General features: G+C 38.4%; 1 protein-coding gene across 1 annotated transcript in view; it reads left to right on the top strand.

Annotated features, from left to right (window-relative positions):
• The window catches only part of znrf1 (zinc and ring finger 1), a 274,216-nt gene extending 259,888 nt beyond the window's left edge, over window positions 1-14,328 (top strand). Inside the window, exon 5 of the mRNA XM_043707184.1 lies at window positions 10,001-14,328. The gene's annotated coding sequence lies outside the window, so the exon portion shown is untranslated. The remainder of the gene's footprint in view (window positions 1-10,000) is intronic.
• Window positions 14,329-16,838: the final 2,510 nt, after the last annotated feature.

The following is a 16,838-nucleotide window of genomic DNA, read 5'->3' as shown; positions in this document are numbered from 1 at the left end:
GTGATTCTGTGTGAAACCAGATTTGGAACAACAGAATCTGGGAAGTTTGACAACGTGTTTATTTACACAACAGCATATTACACAACAGCAAATAAAGAGTTATGACATCATTCTTAACGTTACATGCTACATGCCAGATGGAAAACTGAGTATTTCTCTGAATCACTGAAAATGTTCTTCACAGATATTGACATCAGGTGTGAGGAATGGCGCTTTCGGAACGAATGGTGTGTAACCCCGTGATCAATGCCGTCTCTTCCTGTGTGGCAGTTCCATGAGCACTGCAATTTGCTGTGCTTCCAGTCAAGTAGATGCTAACATATATTACGTAAAACATTGCGAAGCTAGTACAGAGGAGATGATATGCTTGTGAACGTTTGAATGCCCGTACCCCATCTCTGTTGGTCTGCTGTTGCTGGGAGCCATTTCTTACTGAAACCCCTGTCATTGTGCTGCAACAAGAGGAGTTGGAGTCTCCAGGTAAATAGTGCGGTGAGGAAGGCATATGGCGTACTGGCTTTTATTGGTAGAGGAATTGAGTTCCGGAGTACTGTGGTCATGTTGCAGTTGTATAAGACTCTGGTGCGGCCGCATCTGGAATATTGTGTGCAGTTTTGGTCGCCATACTATAGGAAGGATGTGGAGGCACTGGAACGGGTGCAGAGGAGGTTTACCAGGATGTTGCCTGGTATGGTAGGAAGATCGTATGAGGAAAGATTGAGACACTTGGGGCTGTTTTCATTAGAGAAAAGAAGGTTTAGGGGTGACTTGATTGAGGTGTACAAGATGATTAGGGGGTTAGATAGGGTTGACAGTGTGAACCTTTTCCCGCGTATGGAGTCGGGTATTACAAGGGTGCATAGCTTTAAATTAAGGGGGGGTAGATATAGGACTGAAGTTAGGGGTAGGTTCTTCACTCAGCGAGTCGTAAGTTCATGGAATGCCCTGCCAGCAGCAGTGGTGGACTCTCCCTCTTTATGGGCATTTAAGCGGGCATTGGATAGGTATATGGAGGATAGTGGGTTAGTATAGGTTAGGTGGGCTTGGATCGGCGCAACATCGAGGGCCAAAGGGCCTGTACTGCGCTGTATTCTTCTAATAAAAAAAAATTAGGTAATAAAGTGAGGGTGAGTGCCCCACTTTGTCTGAGTTCTGATGCAGAGCTCAGCAAGGCAGACCTACTGGGTCGCAGCCATCTTGAATTCCCCCAAAGTGGTTTTTTACTTTGCGCTCATTTGATGAATAATCATGCCTTAAATATCAATTTCCACCTTGCATGTCAGAGAAATGAGTTATGTCTCATGAATATCAGTTTACACGTACATCAGTTTAACACTGATAAAACAAACCATAGTGAAGCATCAAATGTTAATATTTGCTGTGACATCTGAAACTTCATGGGATATGTACAGCATTCAGTGATGTTAACATTTACTGGCTGCTTTTTTTAAAAATTACTTGGAATTGTTAATTCCTTGCAGATTATACTAATGTCAGTATGAACTGTATGGAATAATGAGGGCAAAAGTGTGTGTGACCAATTCATTCAGATGTGTGAGCCTTTAAATAGTTGTTATATTGCTGTGTGCACAGTGACTGCAAAAGACCAACCTGTGTGCAATCTGTGTAGGAACCCGTTAATTACACAGCTTAGAGGGAACATTGGTGAACGTATTACAAAATAATATTTTCTGTCTTGTAACTTATGAACACTCATGAATTAGCTACAATTTGAACAATTTAGAATATATTTACCAACCGTCTATTCTTGGTATAAATCCTGTCCACTTCAAAAGGACATTGGAGGAGTGTGTGGTCAGGTGGCAGTTGAAGTTCAATACAGAGAAGTATGCGGTGGTAGAATTTGATACAAAAACATGGAGAGACAGTACAAAGTAAAAGGTACTATTCCAAAGAGTGTGCTGGAATAGGGTGACCCTGGTGTATATTTGCATAAGTAATTAAAGGTGCAGGACAGGTAAAGAAACAATTAATAAACCATATAATGTTCCAAACGCCCTTTAATAAGGGCATAGAGTACAAGACCAGGGAGAAAATGTCAACTTGTATAGGACACTGGTTAGGCTTTAGCTGGAGTATTGTATGGTTCAAGGTGCCACACTTTAGGAAGAATGTGAACACATTGGATAGAGTACAGAAGGAGCTTACAAGAATGTTTCCAGGAATGAGAAACTTCGGTAATAAGGATAGATTGTAGAAGTTGGGACTGTTTTGATTGGAAAGGAGAAGACTAAATGAAGATTCAATAGAGGTTTCCACAATCAGTAGGTGGTTAGACAGAGTAGATCGGGAAAAACGATTCTCGTTCATAAGAGGATTGTGAACCACAGGGCGCATGGGCTTAAAAGTGTTTTGCAAAAAAAAAGCCAATGCAACATTCAAGAGAACTTTTTCACGCAGCTAATAGTGCAGGGAATACACTGCTGGAAGTGTGGTGGAGACAGGTTCAGTTGAGGCATTCAAGAAGGCATTAGATAATTATTTAAAAAGAAACAATTAACAATTTTACAGGGAAAAGGCAAGAAACTTGCACCAAGTTTAAAATGCAAAGAGCCAGTGCGTACACAATGGGCTGAATGGTTGTCATCTGCAAATCTATGATCCTGTGACACTTTGCAATTCACAAAGAGATCCATCCAGATGCAAATAGGAAACTAATATTGAATGATTAAAACCATGAGTGATTACAGAACTCCACTACTTAACACATTTAAGAATATCTTAAGTCAAACTTTTTTACTTGTCTTTATATTTCTATTTATTTCTCCTTTGTCTTCTTTAGCCATCTTGAAAGGACTCTCCACCATTGTTATTTCCATTCTTAGCTTGTTGCAAAAAAATATTCAACTATCCTATGCTAAAACCCAGCAGGTTGAATGTGCTGCTTAAAGTGCAGGCTCTCTCACGGTTTCAATATAACCTCTTCCACATAACTCAATTTTGAATTTAAATACTGCCATCTTCAGGTGGCACTAAGCCTTGCAAGTAAGGGATGCACAAATATTGGAATATTCGCTCTCAGCCTTGTCCACACAGTGGGTAGATCAGTGACCTATTCTGCTATCATTGTACTGAAAAAAGACTAAAAATCATAGTTTAAAAGGATGAACTCTCACTTATAAAGAAACATACAGCATTCCTTGTATGCATTTCTGATTACTTGAATGCTGATAACTTTGGGAAAGTTGACTAAAGGAAATTACTGAGCCTCATTCGGTACTTTCCTATATAGTAACAAATCTTTTAACAAGATATTGTTGTGAACCCTTACAGCTTTTAACTTGTTTTCATATATAAGCTCCTATTCCCGTTCACAACTCCTCTACAAATCGTACTATCTGCTAAAGTTAATGCTCAGCCATACTTTCCTTTCCCTGGGTCTCAGTTATCTGTTGCTTCCCGCTTGATCTGTTCCTACATCAGGCCTACCTTTCTGCCACAATATCCCTGCTCACTGCAATTCTGTCTGAAAGTTTTCATCAGCATTTCTTTTACAGAAACCTTCTTGGTTTTCCTTTCTCTAATTTGTCTTCTCATCACATTGTTCCCTTCATTTTCTGTTCAGTACCTGTAATGCTGTCTGTAAAGAGACATTATTCTAAGGGTAGTGTGTACAATAATAAGATGCTGAATATGTTTTCCCTGTGTACTTGCTGAAACCATTCAACAATAAGAAACATTGCAGCACTCGTGCTATTTTTTGCTAAATAAATATTTTCTGTCAAGTAATTGGTAAGTAGTTATTAATTACCATATTTAATTTGCAATTAGTCAAGCACGTTATCAAATTTTACTCACTTGCATTAAAAAGCAAAGTGCAGAATATTTCTAACAGTACCTAAAGAAGGAAACTAAGCTAACATCTCAGACTACGTTATTTTAAAGAACCTGCTGTTCAAAAAGCCCAGCTGAAAATCTAATTGTGAATGTAATAAAGAACTGATGGCCTTCAAATACAGATCACAGTAAAACCTGGTTCAGTGGAGCCGATACTGTGGCTATGAGGTAATTTATTACTTCAGTTTCCCTTGTCTCAACTCAGTGTAACTAATAAGTATTTTTCTTGATTACCCATGCAAAATCCAAACATACAAAGATCTGTAACAACTAACTGAGCAAGGTAAGCATCTGAAATGTGCCATCAGAGTATGTGATGGAGACAGATGCAATTATCTTTCAAAAAAGGAATTGAATAAATATCTGAGGAGAGCAAAGTTACAGGCCTACAGGTAAAGGGCATGGGAGTGGTACGAGCTGATCAGTGGCCCAAATAAATTCAACTTGTGCCATCACCATTCTATGATTCAATGATCTGGTTTTCAAAGGGCATTCGATGTTTGATGAAGATCAAAGAAGAACTTTAGTCTATTTAATAATATTTACCTCTTTAATTTTAAAGGAATGGCGAAAAGATTACGATAGAAGATGTAAAGAGCTAACTACTTTCCAACAAAATAATTTCAGAAGTTGAAAACAGGATACTTTAAATTGCATCCCAAGAATATTTGCAGTCAAATCATATGAAATGTTATCTTGTGAGGAATTACTTGCAATCCATGGATACAAGAGACCTTGGAGTACAGGTTCATAGTTCCGTGAAAGTGAAGTCACAGGGAGAGTGAAGAAGACGTTTGGTATGCTTGCCTTTATTGGCCAGAGAATTGAGTATGGGGGTTGGGAGGTCAGGTTTTTTTAGATTAGATTAATTACAGTGTGGAAACAGGCCCTTCGGCCCAACAAATCCACACCGACCCGCCGAAGCATTACCCACCCAGACCCATTCACCTACATTTACCCCTTCACCTAACACTACGGGCAATTTAGCATGGCCAATTCACCTAACCTGCACATTTTTGGATTGTGGGAGGAAACCGGAGCACCCGGAGGGGACCCACGCAGACATGGGGAGAATGTGCAAACTCCACACAGAGAGTCGCCTGAGGCGGGAATTGAACCCAGGTCTCAGGCGCAGGTTGCGACTGTACACTTCATTGGTTAGGCCACTTTTTGAATTTTGTGTGAAATTCCGGTCTTCCTCCTTTTTGAAGGATGTTGTGAAACTTGAAAGGGTTTAGAAAACATTTACAAGGATCTTGTCAGGGTTGGAGGGTTTGAGCGATAGGGACAGGCTGAATGGGCTGGAGCTGTTTTCCCTGGAGCATTAGAGGCTGAGGGGTGACCTTACAGAGATTTATAAAATCTTGAGGGGCATTGATGGGCTAAATAGACAAGGTCTTTTCCCTGCGTTGGGGGAGTCCAGAACTAGAGGGCATAGGTTTAAGATGAGAAGGAAAGATGTAAAATGGACCTAAGGGGAAACTTTCTCACGCTGAGGATAATTCGTGTATGGAATGAGCTGCCAGAGGAAGTGGTGGAAGCTGGTACAATTGCAACATTTAAAAAGCATCTGGTTGGGGATATGAATAGGAAGGGGTTGGAGGAATTTTGGCCAACTGCTGGCCAATGGGACTAGATTAATTTAGGAAATCTGGTCAGCATGGACGAGTCGAATCGAAGGGTCTGTTTCTGTGCTATACATCTCTATGATTCTATGACAGAATCTTTTTCCTACTTTGCCATTCCAATTATAATAATTTTGTAAGTATTTATCTTTGCCCACCTTACATTTTGTTTTGGAAATAAACAGTTCTGCAACAGAGTTCAAAGGCTGTGCTGGTACCAGTATTACTAGTGATGATTTTAAAAAGTTATTTTTTCAAGGTAGCTGTAATTCCAGTACCACAACCTCACAAGGTTGTTCTCAGAATGGTCTGTGAACTAACAGTTTGTTTATGGTTATATATAGCCCCTTGGAGTTCACAAATGTTTCAATTTAAAAATGATCAGCAACAAACTTTAGTCCTAAATTGCAGAACTACTGTTGTTGTTGTACAAGTAAACATGGTCAGGGTAGTAGCTAAAAATATACATGCAAAGGTTAAAAGTAGGTAAGGGTTGTTATGGACCAGGCCAGATCCCTCAAAACATTTCAAGAAGGTAGCCCAGAACCTAACTTTGTGTGTTGTTTTAAGCAGTTGTTAACTGGATATTCCAGGAAAGAATCAGCTGGTTAAACCACTTAGTTTTAAACAAAACAATTTATTTACAACATTACTGAATGAAACGCAAGCAACAGAAACAGAATACCAAATAATTTAACTATCCAAAAGCCCTATAGATCATCCCAACCTAATGATGCTGTTCCAAATACTTGCAACAATTTCCATAAATACCCCTTGGCACAAAAGGTAAAATCAAACACAAGTTCTTACAGACTAGAAGTCAGAGAGAGAGAGGTCCAGCAGCTCTTCCACACTACTGCTTCAAAAACAAAATACCAAATCAGAGAAAAGCTGAGCTGGGAGAACTGGCCACTCCACTTTTATTGTACAAGTGTTTTTAAAACCTTGAAAGCCTTCTGTCTGATGCAGTATCTGTTTGTTATTATCAAATTAGCCCTAACACTTTCAAGCTCCAGACTTTTCGGAGTCTGTGACATTTATGACCTGTCTGGGGAAAAAAAGAAGCCAAGGTCTGCATAATGATGTTAAAGGAGCAGTTTTGTCACAGGATAAATGTACTTGTAAAAATAAAAACAATGTCAGTCTCGAAAATCATTTTAGGCCTTCCAAAGTAAAGCCGTTAAAAGTAGAAGTTGCAGAAGGTATGATAGCTTCTGAAGTCAAATAGTTAGTTGACTGTGTAGATGGACTAAGCAAGATTTGGGAAAGAAAGACATTTTCTCATTCCTCAGTTGTTCTGCTGATCTCCTTCCCATCAGAAAGATGTTGTGAAACTTGAAAGGATTCAGAAAAGATTTACAAGGATGTTGCCAGGGTTGGAGGATCTGAGCTACAGGGAGAGGCTGAACAGGCTGGGCTGATTTCCCTGGAGTGTCAGAGGCTGAGGGGTGACCTTATAGAGGTTTACAAAATTATGAGGGGCATGGATAGGATAAATAGGCAAAGTCTTTTCCCTGGGGTCAGGGAGTCCAGAACTAAAGGGCATAGGTTTAGGGTGAGAGGGGAAAGATATAAAAGAGACCTAAGGAGCAACTTTTTCATGCAGAGGATGGTACGTGTATGGAATGAGTTGCCAGAGGATGTGGTGGAGGCTGGTACAATTGCGACATTTAAGAGGCATTTGAATGGGTTTATGAATAGGAAGAGTTTGGAGGGATATGGGCCGGGTGCTGGCAGGTGGGACTAGATTGGGTTTGGATATCTGGTCGGCATGGACAGGTTGGACCGAAGGGTCTATTTCCATGCTGTACATCTCTATGACTCTATGCTTGGAGCTTACCCAGATTCTTCTGCCATAACAGCAGTTGATTTCTAAAGGTCTCCCCCCATGTGCTCCCTTTGGCCAAGAACCCTTCCTAAGCCTTCTGCACAAAATTGCTTTCACAACCTGTCATTATCACAATCTCACATAATGGCTGTTGTGTTAGTTGCAAACGAGTCATTGTTCCACCAGGCAAAGTGTTACTTACATTGAAATTCTTTTCTCTGTTTTCACAGAAGTTTTGATTGTCATTTTTAAAGAAATACCTGGGTTAATTAAATTCTAGATGCCTCCCTTTATGATTGCTGAGGTAACACAGTTCAGTGATCTTTGAATTAGCCTAGTTTAACTGAGTGTCTGCTGTGATTTACAGTTTGAAAGGACTTTTTAGAACTTGTTTTGGAGAACTTGTTTTTTTCCAAGTTACAGGTTTTAAATGATATGTTTCTTTCAGAGTATTTCTGGTCAGAGTATTGAGTACAGGAGTTGGGAGGCCATGTTGCGGCTGTACAGGACATTGGTTAGGCCACTGTTGGAATACTGCGCACAATTCTGGTCTCCTTCCTATCGGAAAGATGTTGTGAAACTTGAAAGGGTTCAGAAAAGATTTACAAGGTTGTTGCCAAGTTTGGAGGATTTGAGCTACAGGGAGAGGCTAAACAGGCTGGGCTGTTTTCCCTGGAGCGTCAGAGGCTGAGGGGTGTCCTTATAGAGGTTTACAAAATTATGAGGGGCATGGATAGGATAAATAGACAAAGTCTTTTCCCTGGGGTCAGGGAGTCCAGAACTAGAGGGCATAGGTTTAGGGTGAGAGGGGAAAGATATAAAAGAGACCTAAGGGGCAACTTTTTCACACAGAGGGTGGTACGTGTATGGAATGAGCTGCCAGATGAAGTGGTGGAGGCTTGTACAATTGCAACATTTAAAAGGCATTTGGATGAGTATATGAATAGGAGGGGTTTGGAGGGATATGGGTCGGGTGCTGGCAGGTGGGACTAGATTGGGTTGGGATATCTGGTCGGCATGGACAGGATGGACCGAAGGGTCTGTTTCCATGCTGTACATCTCTATGACTCTAAAAGTCCAACCATTCCACACTGACCATAATCTCAAACTAAACGAGTCCTACCTGTCTGTGCTTGGCCCATATTCCACCAAACCTTTTCTATTCATGTATTTATCAAAATATCTTTTAAATGTTGTAACTGTACCTGCATCCACCACTTCCTCTGAAAGTTCAATCCATACATGAACCACTCTCTGTATAAATAAAATCACCCATTTTTAAAACCTTTCTCCTCTCACCTTAAAAAATATGCCCTCTTGTCTTGAAATCTCCCACCTGCCATTCACCTTACCCCCTATACCCCTCATGATTTTATGAATCTCTATTAGATCACCCCTCACCCACCTACATTCCAGTAAAAAATCCCAGCCTATTTAACCTCTCCTTATAACTCAAACCCTCCATTCCCAGCAACAGCCTGGTAAATCTTTTCTGAACCCTGTCCAGCTTAACAATATCTCTCCTATAACAGGGCAATCAGAACTGGACACCGTACTCCAGAATAGAACTCTCCAATATCCTGTACAACCTCAACATGGCATTCCAATTCCAATACTCCAAGCTCTGAGCAATGAAGGCAGGTGTGCTAAATGCCTTCTTGGAGCTTATCTAAATGTGATGTAAACTTCAAAGAATTATGTACCTGAATATCTATGTCTCCCTGTTCTACAACACTAACCAAGGCCCTAGTTTGAATTGTATAAGTTCTGCCCTTGTTTGTTTTTATCCAAATGCAATACCTCCCATTTATCCAAATTAAACTCCATCTGCCACTCCTCAGCCCCTTGACGCAATTGATCAAGATCACTTTGTAACTTAGACAAATTCTTCACAGTCCAGTATACCACCAGTTTTGATATCATCTGCAAATCTACTAACTATGCCTTCAATATTCTCATTTAAATCATTTATATAAATGACAAACATAAGTGGACCCAGTACCAATCCCTGGCTGGTCACACGCCTCCAGTCTGAAAAATAACACTCCATTACTCCTCTGTCTCCTGCTATTAAGACAATTATGTATCCAATTGGCAAGTTCTCCCTGAATCCTATGTGATCAAACTTCAGCTGACCTGCACCATCATGATGTACAGATATTTTGCTAATTCTGTAAATGTTGGAGACAACAAGATAAATTTTTAGTCTATTTAATTAATGTCTGGTGACAGCTCAGTGAAGGAATTGGTGACTGAGCAACAACATTTCATCACAAAGCTTTTTGCCTTTGGTCATTAGATTCAACCCTTTGATTTGTCTAATTTCCACTGGAGTGTTATCCACCAGAAGCATCAAAATGAAGAGTACACTATCTACATTGGGATTAGGAAACGAAATGGCAACATTTACTATCTATGTCATTATTTTAGAAATTGGAGGAACATCTGTGCCAGTGTATTGATGAAAGGTGTGACGATCTTGTGTATCATTGTGCCTTCAGCACCCTGTTCTAATATTCTCACTTTTAATTTAAGCAAAGACAGGTAAATTATAACTTGATAAAGGAAATTAGCTACTTTATAGAAAACAAAAAGTAATATGTCTCTGAGCAAGATATGTTTATTCGACTTGTGTGGATCACAACTTGAGTAGTAAGTTGCAGACACTGACTTTGTTTCTTTCTTGCAGGGCACTCTGCTCACTTTGGATAAACCCTTACATGGAGGTTAAGAATCTGATACACTTGAACTGAAATTCCAGCAACCAGTTCTGAACAAGAGAAACAAAAAGAACCAGATGAAATTTGGATAAGAAGGAAGCCATGAGTAGATCACCAGCTGGTAGATTGATCACATCAGCCCCAGAATAACGGAATGACTGATTCTTTTTGAAAAGACTGTACAGAAATAAAGGGGAAGAAAAGGACTTACCAAGCAGAGCATGATTGCTTTTTGGATTTGAGAGTGCTGTGCAAAAGACTTGTCTCTGGGATGTGACTTCAAGGTGGCAACCACTACAGGTTATAAAAGCAAAGGAGAGTGGAATTTCACATGTGTTGACCAAGTTCTGAAAATGCCAGAATGTAAAGCATTGAGTGTCCGTGGGCTTGTAGTTGTGTCCATGATGTGTTTACACAGTGTCCAGTGTAGCCAGCGTGTTCTTGCTGATGTGTGTACAGACACGAGCACTCTCCTGGCTTTTTTCCATCCCACTTTGTGACAGATGTTGCCAAAAATTAAAATCCTCTAATGAAAGGATCTGTTCCTTGTCGACAATTTTCAGCCAGAAGCGCTCTCTGCACTAACGTTTAAACCTGGAATCCTGTCTTCTTGAGCTCCTCAGCTCTGTGCTACAAAATGACACAGGCATCCTAAAGAGATGGTTCAAATCTCTTTTTTGCCCTTCTCTCAAGGCCCTAGTGGATTTTTTATGGCTGCAGTTTCCTCTAGAGACTAGTGAATCTGTCCTGCTGTTAAAGGTATCAATTTTACTTCAGCTTGTTATGTAGCCTGAATATTCAGGCTGGTGTATTTATGACAGCTGGAGGAAGATACTCCCTTTTGTTTGTCAAGGTGTTTTGATATGGTGTACCATCACGATGTTCAATAAACTATTGAATGAGCATTTACATTAATTTGTGCTAGATAAACAGAAATGGAGTTAAGATTTCCCTTTTCTAATTTTATTTTCACAGAAATCTCTTCACAAATGAAAAGTTACAGCATGATGTAAAGTTTTTTTTACTACTTTGGTGACGTAGGCTTTTAGTAAGTCTCAGGAAATGCAATGACCTGCACGTGACCCAGATGTGGGTAGTTTTCCACTTTCTTTAGGGACTGCATTTACAATGGAAGGTCAGTTTATAGCATAAAGGGCTTTGCAATGTTAGCCCGAGAGCTATGGACTGTTGCTGCCGTTCAGTAATGTGTTTACAGTGACTGCAAGTTGGTAGAAGTAATGTAAGCTAGGATTGACATGCTCTGCTCTATCTGATCATCCAGGGCTCACAAGCAGAGCTAGTACACAGATCCCTGCAAACATTGGGAGAAACCCTGAGTTTGCTAGGCACAAGCAGTCTGGGTATCAGGTAGTTAATTCCCTGCCATAGCATTTACTGGTAAATTCAATAGTAATTTTCGTTCCCCAAAACAAAAACTAGTGTTTTATAGTTGATGAACAGACAGAAAAGAAAGAGACCGGAGATGCCATTTTACAAGGAATGGGAGGATATGACTGGAAAATGAGTCATTAGAAGGAAAATGAGGACCACGCACACCAGCATTTATAGTACAAATGGTGTTTGTGAGCAGATTTCAGAATCAAGACAAATTGCACTAGTGGTCAACAAAATATATTTGAAACCATGCTGTTAGCAGTTTTGGGTACTACAAGTTACTGCATGACGGGTATCGAATTTGAGTGTAAGATATATTACTGCAGGAAAATTGTGCTTTTCCCAGCAATGTGAGTAGGCCTAGCACTTCTTGGAACTGTGTACAGTCATTGTGAAATTAATGTTTCAATGTGGTGGGTTAGGGGCTTTTCCCATGTATACAGAAACTGAAATACGTAGCAGGATTGTGTTGCTGCTGTTTTTATTACGCGTTTTATTCTAGCATCACCTTTACATTTCCCTTCTACTCTCGTAATGGTTTCACTGTGTGCTCTGTTTCTTTAAATGACTGATCAAAAGAGGTCACAATGGTGAGGTCCTTGTAATCTGTGATGGATTTCAAACTTCAGGTACAGAGTGTCAGTGAAGCAAGAATTTACTTTTTTTTAAACAAACTTTGTTTTAAAGGTGTTGCACGATATACAGCACATTCATAATGACTTAAAGCAATGCACTTTTTGTTTTCTGTGTACTTTTTTTTAGTTTCTTGGATGCTCTTGCACTGCTTTATTCTGATACAGATTCTCACCTAGGTGATCTGTCCTATTTTTCAAGGTGAACGTTGTAAAAAAAAAAATCAAAGGTTAAGCTTATTTAATTTTGAATGCCTCTGCTGTAATTTGTACTTATTCTAATTTACCCTGTCCTAGTGCCTTGAGTTGAAACCATTTTTGGTGCTCTCATTGAGCTGACTATTTTCCAGCCTGTTTCTTGGTAGCTTTGATGAATGAGGAAATTAACAGTGCTTTTAATGTGGTTTGTCCCCACTCTATTTTCACCTCAAATCTTTCATATCAAGTTAGTTATTTCAAAGAAAAAGGACTTTCCCTTCCAGGTGTGTATGAAGATAAAAATGGAGCTAAGCATCTAAATTTAAGTTAAATTGACTCTCTCAAATCCTTTTCTTCATAAAACAGTGTCCACTTTCTACTCTGTAGTTGAACAGCTGACCTGTGGCAAACATTTAACTGTTTTCTCTTCTCAGCAATACAACTGTGGTTTGTGGCACAATCCAGTGTGAACCTAGTTGCAGCTGTTTGCAGTATTTGACTGCTTGTGTCAAACATAGATACCACCTACTGGATCTGTAATAGACAACCCAAATCAGTAAAAATCATAATTATAAAAGCAGATCTACAGTATCATCAATATTCTCACTTAAAACTTAATGCATTTTTTAAAATGGGAATGAAAAGAAAATGTTTAAAATACTCATGCTTTATCTGCATCTGAGAACATTTTAATGTTAACGTTTTGTTATGGAAAACCAAAGCCAAAACCCTAATTAAGAATTTGGGGATTTTAGTGTAATGATTAATTCTTTGGGCCAAAAAGGAAATTATCCCAAAACTGCATGATATCACACTTTTGCCTGTTCTTTTTAAAATTTTGTTTGACTAAAATTGCTATCAGACAGGGTAGTCACCAAGTGCTGTTTGGCAGGATGTTGCTTAGCACCTGCTTTTTCTCATGTGACTGACCTCAGTTATTTTCATTGGAGCAGGAATTGATCATTTCCCCTCAGACAGGAAGTGACGTTTGGCAGGTGAGCCACTGCAGGCCACATGGTCTCCCTCAGTTAAGCAGCTGCTTTAGTCAAGAAACCTGGGCACAGCTGACTTCTGTGATTGGAGCATGGCATGAGAAGAAAGAATAGCTAAATTGGGAAAGGAGAATCTCCACTTGAATAATTAAAATGTACTATTGCTGAAATAATTACCCAAAAAAAACTTACAATACTGATTCATTTTCCCCATAATGACTTGCTTATTGGTGTTGCAGAAGAATTCTTTGACATCTCATCTGTTAGTTTATGAGTAGTGATGTTCTAATGGTCGATCTGTAGGGCAGTATCCATGTCAGTATTTATACTCATGTTGACACATTTTTATTACCTTTCAGATGTCATTTCCTCTAGGTGATTTTGCCATATGTCCACTGAGCGTACAAGACAATGATGTCAAGGAATAATCTCTGTTCAGTCCTGCTCTGTTTTAGCATGACTTGTGTCCATTGCCCTGAGTGTGATTTTAAAAAGATATCAGTTATTTTAAACTTTCCATTCTGATTCATAGTTCTTTTTTAAAACATTGAATCACCTGGAAGATAGAAAGAGTAGTAGATGATTCAGACCCTTGAACCTTTTCCTCTGTTCAGTTAGATCATGGTTAATCTGCACCTCAACTCCACATCCTTCAATTTGTGTTGTGGTAGGATTTCAGTCTCTCTTGGTCCTGGCATCTCTGCTTTCAGAAATACAAGCTGAGTTTACACAATCATAATTTGACTCTATAAACTTTTTGATGTCATTCTGGGGAATTCGTGTTGCAACACCTGTAGGGCCATTCAATTATTCGGGTGGAATGGAATGCCCAAACAGTGAATCCAGTGTTTCAGGTGGGGTCTGACCAAGGCTGTATACAGCTGAAATGTATTCTTCTGCTTTATACTTCAACTCCTTTGAGATAAGGGCAACTTTTTCAGTCCTTTTGATTGAATTTTGTTTCTATCTATTAACTTTTAATGATTTGAGTACTTGATAATAGTTGAATTTGAAACATAAGAATTTGTTTCTTCGGCCCAAAGTGAATGATTCCAGACTTATCCGCCATTGGCCATATTTTTAACTATGTAATTAATTAGACACAATCTCTTTTCAACTTCCTACTCCAATCTGCATGACTCCACCGTCCCTTCTAACTTGACATTTTTATCAACAAACTTGTTATGCCACTCTATTCCTTCACCCAAGTCATTAATATTTATTGAGAAAGTGTGAAGTTCCAGAACAAATTCCAGACTCTAAACTTATTGTTATTGAGAGATTGACTGTGTAAATATCATCACTTTGTGGCATTCCCATTGAGTATCTAACCTTTATTTTACTCCTAGTTTTCTATCTTCAAAACAATTTTAAGCTCAGATTAAAAATCTACTTAAAATTCTGTCTACTCACATTTTGCTATTTGGTTTGTGGAGTCTTATCAAAAAGACTTATTGAGGGCCATGGATAATATCACTAGATCCCCCTTATTAGTGACATTTTCATAACTTCTACTGAATTAGTCAGATATAACCTATGCTTAATAAAACCATTTTAACCTTTTGATCAGCTCATTTTTGTTTAATTGCTTAGTTACTGTGTTCCTGGTGACAGATCTCAGTAACATCCCTAAAACTGACATCAAACTGACAGACTAGAATTTACCTGGTTTCTGTCTCCCACTTAAATAATGGATTGAAGTTAGTGAATTCACAATATAACCAACAATCAGTGAAATAAGAAATTTGAAAGATTATGACTAACGCTTCTGAATTCTCTCACCAATTATTTTAACACTTGGGTAGAAACCATCAAATCCTAGAGATTTATCTTTCCTAATTCCCATTAATGTCTCCATTACCTTTTTTTTTTAAATTAGTTGTATTGGATCCAATAAGATTCTCCCTTTTGATTTATTCTTCAGCTATCACTTGTATTTTATATCTCTTCCTGTATTATAAAGTTGATTATGATAAATTTGTTTGATAAATCTCCCATTACCTCAGTGTCTAATTGAGTACCAGATACATCGTCTTTTTGGGTCCACATTCCTCTTAGATAATCTTGCTCTCAGTATTAATAATAATAGTTTTACTATTAGCTTTTACCTTAATTGGAAGTTTTAATTTTTTTTGCAGCTTGTAATTTCTTTTTGTTCTGTTGTTTTCATATTTTAATTAATAATTGTCACAATCTAGTAGTGAAATTATGCTGCTGTATACAACCTCTGCCTCTATTCTTTTGCCCACTTCACCTTCCAGATGAAATGTACTTAGCGTTCGTTAACTGTGCAAAGTGGAGAAAATGAAAGCATGTTGTCCAAACAGTTTTATTTAAAAAGGCATTCAGAAGGCTGATTGTTATTTATGCAAGCTTGTTAGATAAAATCTAAATTGTCCATTGTGATAGCACAGTTGGAAACTAATTACTTGGTTAGAAACACATATAGGAGAGGTGGAGGAAGGACAAGAGAAAGTGTGTCTGATGATCTTTATCTGGCAGAACTGCAACATGAAGTACAAATGCTGTGTATTCTACTTTCTCTGTTCAATATTTCTACGTGACTGGGATGTTGCCTTATGTAATGAATTGTCTTTATATTGCCATATTAAAAAAAAGGAGGTTGGAGGAATTGACCTAGAGTGATTGTCTGCATTTGATTATAATGTAAATCCTAGCGTGTTTCAGTCTAATGTATAATTAAACTATGGCATGGATCCTTGAACTAAAGCAGTGTTTGAAAAGAAAAACAGCACAGCTAAACAAAATCAGACTTTTAGAAGATGAAATACTGTATCATCAATGTAAGTCAGTAACTTACAAGTCAATTTTTTGTAGACTTGAATAAAAGGGGATAATCTTTCAACTGTCCTAGTGTGTTTTACACTATGCACTGTAGGCAGGCTTTCACCAGGTTCCAATGAGAACAGATGGAATTTGTTTGTAATGCAGTTTCTTGAAAAATGTTAAATGTTTACAGGCACATTATGCTTTTTATATTAAATTTACTGAGTAGACGTTGATCTGAGATTAACACCAAAAAGATACAAAGCTCATTTTAAACAGACTATCCTGTATGTTGATGTATAGTATGTATTTCAAAATTATGAAAAATAAAATCTACACAACATTCCCACAATCCTATGTCCAATTTATGTTTTAAGTTTTAGTTTCATTCCTGTCATTGGGGTGATGTACATAAGGTGCCTGCCTGTTATGAAACCCTGCATTGGGGTAATGTGTGTGATTCACACTTTGATGTAATATTTCCTGGCTTCTTCTGGAATATCTGCAGGCTTGATTACCTGAGTTTGAGATCATAAAGACTTATAATGTGGAGACAGGGAGTTAAACATGATTATTTCATCTCTAGCCAGAATTCAGATCTATGGAGATGAAAGTTTGATGAATTGATGGTTATGGAATCTTAAATGAAATTGACTGAAGAATGGCCTGGTCCACTGAAATAATTGGCACAATTCAGTCCCAATAATTGGCATCATCCAGTGTCTACATGAAAGCGCTTGATTGAGGTATTTCAGTTGGGTCGCTTCAGAATGACATTTAAGGCTCCAATTACCAGTTAATAT

This window comes from Chiloscyllium plagiosum, chromosome 17 (genome assembly GCF_004010195.1).
Source record: "Chiloscyllium plagiosum isolate BGI_BamShark_2017 chromosome 17, ASM401019v2, whole genome shotgun sequence".
Classification (NCBI taxonomy): Eukaryota; Metazoa; Chordata; class Chondrichthyes; order Orectolobiformes; family Hemiscylliidae; genus Chiloscyllium; species Chiloscyllium plagiosum.
This window is presented reverse-complemented; position numbering and strand designations above follow the sequence as displayed.